We start from the raw sequence: 7,476 nt of genomic DNA, 5'->3' as shown, positions 1-7,476 counted from the left end.
TACCAGTTGGATCAACTTAACTTAGAGGGTATTAATTGTACTCCGTCTTTAAATACTGTTTACGTGCAGCTATGAGGCAGATGGGTTTAATCTACCATTATAAATGCATATTCATACAGTTATGTACATCCTCAAAGACCAAGGACTGACTGTTTCCTGACAAAATTCTGTTAAATTATCACCACCGACTTATATCTTTTAATACTATCTTTTGGGCTGGCTGACTAACTAAGTAGGGGAGACTGGGGCTAGTTTTTACATATTCACACTATCAATAGACAAAATCCATCCCACTCAGAGTTCAGTGACCCCACATTAGAGTAAAGAGACCAACTTTTTTGATTTAAACAAAACAAATGCATTATGACTGTATAATAACTCTTTGCCAGGTAAAGTTAAATACTGACTGATGGTATATAAGAGACTATCTGAAAAGACCACACACGTCACTGGTGTAAAAGTGTTCAATTCAACTGCCTTGCATGTCCTATCTTAAACACTTATTAAAAAACAAATATTACACTAAAGCTTGTAAATTGTATGCATAACTTACACTTTTATTGAATGAATGAATGAATCCTTGGACACCTCTGAAGTTTTAGTGTTGTGGGTGGAATTTGTAGATGGTCCCTTACAAGCGCTAGTCATTGAATGCATCTAGGAGCTTATTTTTTAGCCATAATTCTCTGATAACTTTGTAAAACTGTCGGTTCCAAAGAGCACGGATGGAAGAAACTGAATGTCAAACAAATAACAAACAAACTAATTTCTGGAGATAAGGTAGAAGTTTCAGATTTAGTTTGCATCTTTGGACGTGCCAGCTCCAGTTCTACAGCACTTAATATGGATTATACGTGCTGGTGTAAATGTAAGAGTAAGTTCTTTTATAGCACAATTTCCCACGTTATCACGAAACCTGATCTAGATCTGATTTCTTATTGAATGCACCTGAGATCAACTTGTTAGAGATCAGTCTTATTTGGCAAGCATTCATTATAAAATATATTTTGGATGTAGCTATAGCCATACATCTGACATAAAACCACCGCACTAAATCCCAAATAATCACGCAAATCATAGTAATTGAGATTAGATAGATAGAAAATTGTTACACTGGACCATTTAAAATGAACTAGTGAATTTAAAAATGTGCTTAAAAAATTCTTAAAATAATCTGAAAGGAAATGGTGACCATTTACAAGACCTGCACATGCTGATAATAGCATCCTGATTCAATTCCAACCTAAAATCTTGACGTAGCCTATTATTCATATTAAATTCATAAATGTTACTGCATTAGTCATTCTAAAAAACAGCATGACAACCTGAGCCTGTTTGTTTATATATTTTCTACATATTTACTCAACTGAGCTAAATTTATAGTGTCATCTCTTTTTTTTTTGTACCGTTGATTCTCAAATATTTGGCATTTTATGCATTTTGGCACACATTTATGGCATTTGTAATGTAAAAACATTTGAAGTGCACACACACCAACTCATACACGCACATAAAATCAAATCAGTTCTCATATTATGATCCATTAAGTACGTTTTCTTTAATGCATATAAGCAACATTGTGTAAAAACAGTACAAGTTTATCCTACACAAATGCATGTGACATTAAATAAACAAGAATTACTGAAGGTCAGAAATGATCCAAAAGCAATCAGATTAGATTATTGTAAAAATGCAATCTGAGAAATTTGTAACTGATTACAATTTTAGGAATGTAATCTGGTAATGATTACAATTCATAAGTAATCTACCCAGCACTGCTCCAGATACACAGTACATATACTAAATATTGTCTTCCCCACCTCCTAAAATACATATAGACTGCTGTGCAAAATAAAATAGAAATAATGCCGTAAGTAGACATTTTCATAAAATCATGTTTTGCTTGGAACTAAGACTTTGATCTGTCCTTTCTATCTGTGTTGGCATATTTACTGCATTCTACCTTTGTGTTGTCGTCCTTCTCTTCAATGTCATTTCATTTTTAGGAACACATCTCTATAAACATATTTCAATATTATATTACTTTAAAATAGTAAGTTGTAGAAGAAATAAATGATAAACATAAATAGAAAGTAGCCACTTTCTGCAGAATGCCACATCCAATCAAATGACTGATTCCACTTTATGAAAACGCTTTCTTCTAATGAGCATTTCTAAATGGATGCATTTATGGTACATTCTGGATCATGTTCACAATTTAACATTCATTTTAAATAAAGATAGAAATACTGGTGTGAGTATACGTTCTAACTAATAATACTGTTGTCATCATGCAATATTAATAAAGAGTATATGAATTAATAGTTTCATTAAACTGGAATAAGGCCATTACAACATGCTCTGTGCAAAAACCTAGCAATCTGCTTCATTGTTTACTCTCTAAGAATGCAACTGCCATCTAAGGCAGCATTCTAAAATTCGAAACCAAAATCTAAACTCATAAGGGATTTAAAACATTCCACATAAGCAACAACTGTCATTGGCCACTTATGTGCACCACCCAACTGGTGATCTTCAATGAAGAGACTCTAACTAACACTCACAGTTCATTCCAATAGAGTTTGAGATTAGCATGTTGCTAAGCTAACGACTCAATGCTGCATTATAACATGTAAAACAATATACTGGTGAATATATTTGGTTAAATGGGGGATTATTAATAAGATGGAACTATATTCTAATAATATATGTCAGTAGACTTCTGCCAAGTTTATACAAATATTATATATAAATATACTTTATAATCACCATTTCCCTCAATGCTCTCTGACAATTTTTATGAACATTTCAGTTGCAGTGCATTCTTGGATTTCTTTATCTGTGAGTGATTAAAAAAATACTGCCTTAGATACATGGGCAATACAGCCTTCGTGTTGGAAGACTCATAAATGTTGATAATGAATGTTTCCTTATGGTGCGTTCAAGTCAAGTCGGAATGATCGTATTTAAGAGTTAAAGCGTACATGAACGGCACCACATAGTGGTGATTATGAGTGGGGAACTCAGGATTTTCTTCGAGCCCCTAATTTCCGAGTTGGGGGGCGTGTTGATTTTAGAATAATGGATTTTAGAAAAATTTTATTGGTAAGAATTCAGTTTTGCTTGTGAATTTTGACTCTACAGTTTAGTTTGTATGCATTTTTGTACTGTTAATGAAGAATAACTTTAAATCTTGCAGGAAAATAAGATTTTATGGTTTATGCAGAGACAAGCGTTTGCAACAAAACTACATTTCGCATCATTATATGTGGCCTGCCTTTGCTAGTATGTGAACGGGTCCATTCTTTCAGACGATTTCCAACTTTGTAATACAAACTTCCCAAGAGGACTTGAATGCACTCTTATAGGCAGCTCACTAGGTTTGGGCACAAAGCAAATGTCTTTGTTTCTTAAATTGAGAAGGCCACCACTGGATGAGAGATCAGGATGAAACAATCCACAGGAAATCTGTTCTGTAAAAGAAAGAAAAGAACTGAATATAAGACAAACATTTCAGTCACTTTACCATAATCTGAAATAACAGTAAAGCTAAAGTTAACCGCATTATATTTCCAAATATAGGGCCTCCACTAAGTATTTGGGGACTTAAGGAACACTTTGAATTTTATTGCATAGATTACAAAAGATCAAACCAAGTGGCATCTGCAAACTAAACTCTCAGAACTAACTACACTTTTTCTTACACATTTTTTGCAATTACTTGTCCAACTGTCCTCATGTTCACACATGCTGTCCAAGCAGAGTAACCACAAGAAGTTCAACACTTTAACTAAGAACATGTTCAAATATGTTTTACAACCAGAAAGTTTCCAAACAGTATAAAACCGCTTTATCATTTAGACCTGACTTCTTTTTGTAAAATGTTGTTGTATTTCTTGAAAATAAATGCCACTTGGTTAGATATTTTGTCATCAAATGCAGTGACAGCTTAAGTCCCTATTCACTTTTATTGTTAAGAAGCATCAACATACTTAAGTAAGTACTTTTGTACAGGTATGGATACACGAGTGTAAGTAAATAATTACTGAATTTTCACTAGTGCATGTGCTAACATCTTGGGGGCCACTGTACAGTACATACAATAGAAAAACATGTAAATGTATCATCCTGGGAACTTACAGACAAACATTCGAATACACATCCCACACATGGCAACCACACTGGCGATGTTGAGAGCTCGGCCACACTCCGCACTCATCAAACATCTTTTAGTACTCATACAGCATCGCTTACATCCACCCTCTCCCTGCTTCTTATCAGCAGAGTGGCTCTGCTGAGTGTTGCTTGTGTGCTGCTGGGTAACAACGTCATCATAGTTTGGTGGCGGATCTTTGTAATCCATCTCCATGGCCAGTCTTCTCGATCAGACCTGAAGGGAGAGAGAAAGCAAATGAAGGAGAGAGAGACAGTTAAGTCCTGACTCATGGTTGAGGAGAATTAATCGATGTTAATTATGTTCCAGTATCTGAGACCATCCTTTCATTGTTATTAACTGATATGGAAATGGATCAATGCTCTATGGATCACATAAGATTAATCTGAACTCTGTTGACACACATTGCACCCTGGAGAATGCCGAAGTAAAGCTGGAATTTTTTTATTTTTTTTAACCTTCAAAGACAATAGGCAAAGACGACGGTGCTCGCCTATTTTTACGCTTGCCATTCGATGATGACTCAAACAGGTATGATGAGTGACATATTTGTGAGGAAAGCGTTGGTATCAAATTCAGAGATAGAGTGAAATACAAACAAAAAAAAAATCTTTTTTCATTTACAAAAAAAAAAAAACTGGCTTGCTAAGCTGGTTGCCATAACTTTCTGTAAAAATACAATAAAAAATAAAGCAAAAAAGAAGCAGTAGCACAGTGTTCCTCATACAAAGATAAATCAATCAGTTTAACGCACATCACACACCGATAATGCAATAAACATTAGCAAAATAACTCTAAATGTCATCTAAACAGTCTAATCTACATAACCAAATACAGAGATGAGAAGAAACAAAAATAAAATCTGAACAAATTGTTGGCACACACATGACTTCTGATAATGCACCTACAAGCTATAAATAAAAGTATAATGTGTTAATGTATATGTTAAGGTTATACAGTTAAGTTATTCCAGTACAAATAAAATTCATTAGCATTTTTACATTCATTTATCATTAAAATGACTAATATTTTTCACTGTGTAATCTGTTTTTAATGATATGGGCCTGAAACGTATAAACATAATAACATAGTACATCGATATGCTGCTTTCGAATGTCCATGTACCCTGAAATCGGCCCCATTCTGCCAACATTCTTGCATCAATCCAAATTTCTGTGATGCGCTATTGATCAATCTCCAAGAGACAGTTTCAAGTCCCATGAAAACCAGGAAGTAATAACGGTCACTGCACTACATGGCCCCTGTTCCCGTAGAAATCAGAATGTAATCACGTTCATAAACAATGGTGAGCGTAATTATAAATTTCTACTCCACTGACAGTTAGGTTTAGCGTTGAGGTTTGGGTTAGGGAGTTGGGTTAACAAAATACGTATACCTGTTGACTGTATTACACCATTTACAACTAAAAATGCAACTGTCTTATGGCGCCACCCTGTGGACATTTCACCTCAACAACACTTCCCACTAGGGCCAGTAGTTGGAATTTCGGTAAACACAGACCGATTCCAGCAGCAGAACTTTCAAACTCCTGTTGCCGAATTCACAGTGAGATCAGCGTGGACTCACATGTAGCAGCTTAAAGTTTCTTCTCACCAAATAAGTAGCGGAGGACACGTTCTGTAGATTCTTTACTACACCTAAGTTGGAATGTTGTTTTAACCTTGACATTTGCCTTGAACACTATAAATTACCTACAAACATGAAAGTGCTAGCCAATTTTGACATTTGGCGATGACTAAAAAGGTACAACAAGTATTTGTTATTGTATATTTGTGAGAGGAATGTGATTGTGTTGAGCTGAGAAATCGGGGGAAACCAACTAAATTCATTGTTATTAACTGATATGGAAATGGATCGATGCTCTATGGATCACATACTATTAATCTGAACTCTGTTGACACACATTGCACCCTGGAGAATGCCGAAGTAAAGCTGGAATTTATTTTTATTTTTTTTAACCTTCAATGACAATAGGCAAATACGACGGTGCTCGCCTATTTTTCCACTTGCCATTCGATGATGACTCAAACAGGTATGATGAGTGACATATTTGTGAGGAATGCGTTGAAAGTGCTAGCCAATTTTCACATTTGGCGATGACTAAAAAGGTACAACATGTATTTGTTATTTTATATTTGTGAGAGGAATGTGATTGTGTTGAGCTGAGAAATTGGGGGAACCAACAAAATCATTAAAAGAAATTAGACATTTTTCCTAGTCTCCTTTTTTTAATGATGTGGGCCAGAAACCAACATCGTGGAACCTCCTTTCAATAAAAAAGTAAAATCTTTTATAACAATTGCGAGGACACTTTTACTACAAATAACATTTGAAAAGTGAAAATTCAGTTCCAATCAAATAATTTACCCAAGGACAAAGCTGCAGGTGATGGATACATTTCAAATTACTCCAATTACCAGAGAAATGCCTTTTCAATTCAACTTACCTTGTCCAAGTGCCTTCAGAATTTCAGATTTGTCTTTTTTCTTCTTTCTTTCTTTCAGTCCCCCACTGATCTTTTTTCATGAAATTGCTTTAGGCAGAAAATTAAAAATCCTAAATCACAGTGCTGTCACAAAAAAGAGCACCAAACAAACAAAATACATTCAACACTTCTCTGATTCTCTAGTATTGTTTACCTCCTGCTCCTTTGTATGTGGTTGTCCTCTTTCCACCTTTTAAAAATAATTCTTAAAATCCATTTCAGTAAAGTAAATTCATGTACCGAAATGATCTTGTTTTGTTGACAGGGCTGGACTGACACACGCCCAGGCGGACTCTTACATATAAATACTTCCCCCTATTACTGCAAGACCAGTTTTTCCAGCCTGTCCTCTGAGAAAATGCACAGTCATTTTGTAGCATGTCAGTGAAACCTGTTTTTTTGGCATGAGTTGTTTGATTATGAATAGATCATTTAGACAGATTTCCACAGATGACACTTTTATAGTTTACAGAATGAGTTGTATTTGGTGTTACAATATATTAAATGTGCAATACAAATGAAATCAAATGGTACAACCCAGTATATACACAATGCATGGGCTATGTTACAGAGGTAGTAAATACTCTGTAGAACAATCATTTCCTTCATATTTTCTCAGTCTCTTGGCATACAGAAAGTTGTTTCAGTTAAAGTAGGTGAGACAGGTCTGCATCAAACCCATTAGCTTCCATTAAGTTCTTCAGGTGTAAACTCTGAGAGATCTAAACCAACTGGCCTCCTTAAAACGAGAACCTACAAGACAAGAAATAAGATCATTTAGTTTGCTTAGCTTTAC

General features: G+C 34.9%; 1 long non-coding RNA gene across 1 annotated transcript; it reads right to left on the bottom strand.

Moving 5' to 3' along the window:
• Positions 1–1,542: 1,542 nt before the first annotated feature.
• LOC127647998 (uncharacterized) lies at positions 1,543–6,973 on the bottom strand. The gene is made up of 4 exons (XR_007971121.1): positions 6,835–6,973; positions 6,642–6,728; positions 4,141–4,390; positions 1,543–3,473 (listed from the first exon to the last, which is right to left on the bottom strand). It is a non-coding gene; the product is annotated as an uncharacterized LOC127647998 (long non-coding RNA).
• Positions 6,974–7,476: the final 503 nt, after the last annotated feature.

The sequence above is a fragment of the Xyrauchen texanus genome, chromosome 8 (genome assembly GCF_025860055.1).
Source record: "Xyrauchen texanus isolate HMW12.3.18 chromosome 8, RBS_HiC_50CHRs, whole genome shotgun sequence".
NCBI classification, from domain to species: Eukaryota; Metazoa; Chordata; class Actinopteri; order Cypriniformes; family Catostomidae; genus Xyrauchen; species Xyrauchen texanus.
Note: the sequence above shows the minus strand (reverse complement) of the source record. Positions and strands in the feature narration are given on the sequence as shown.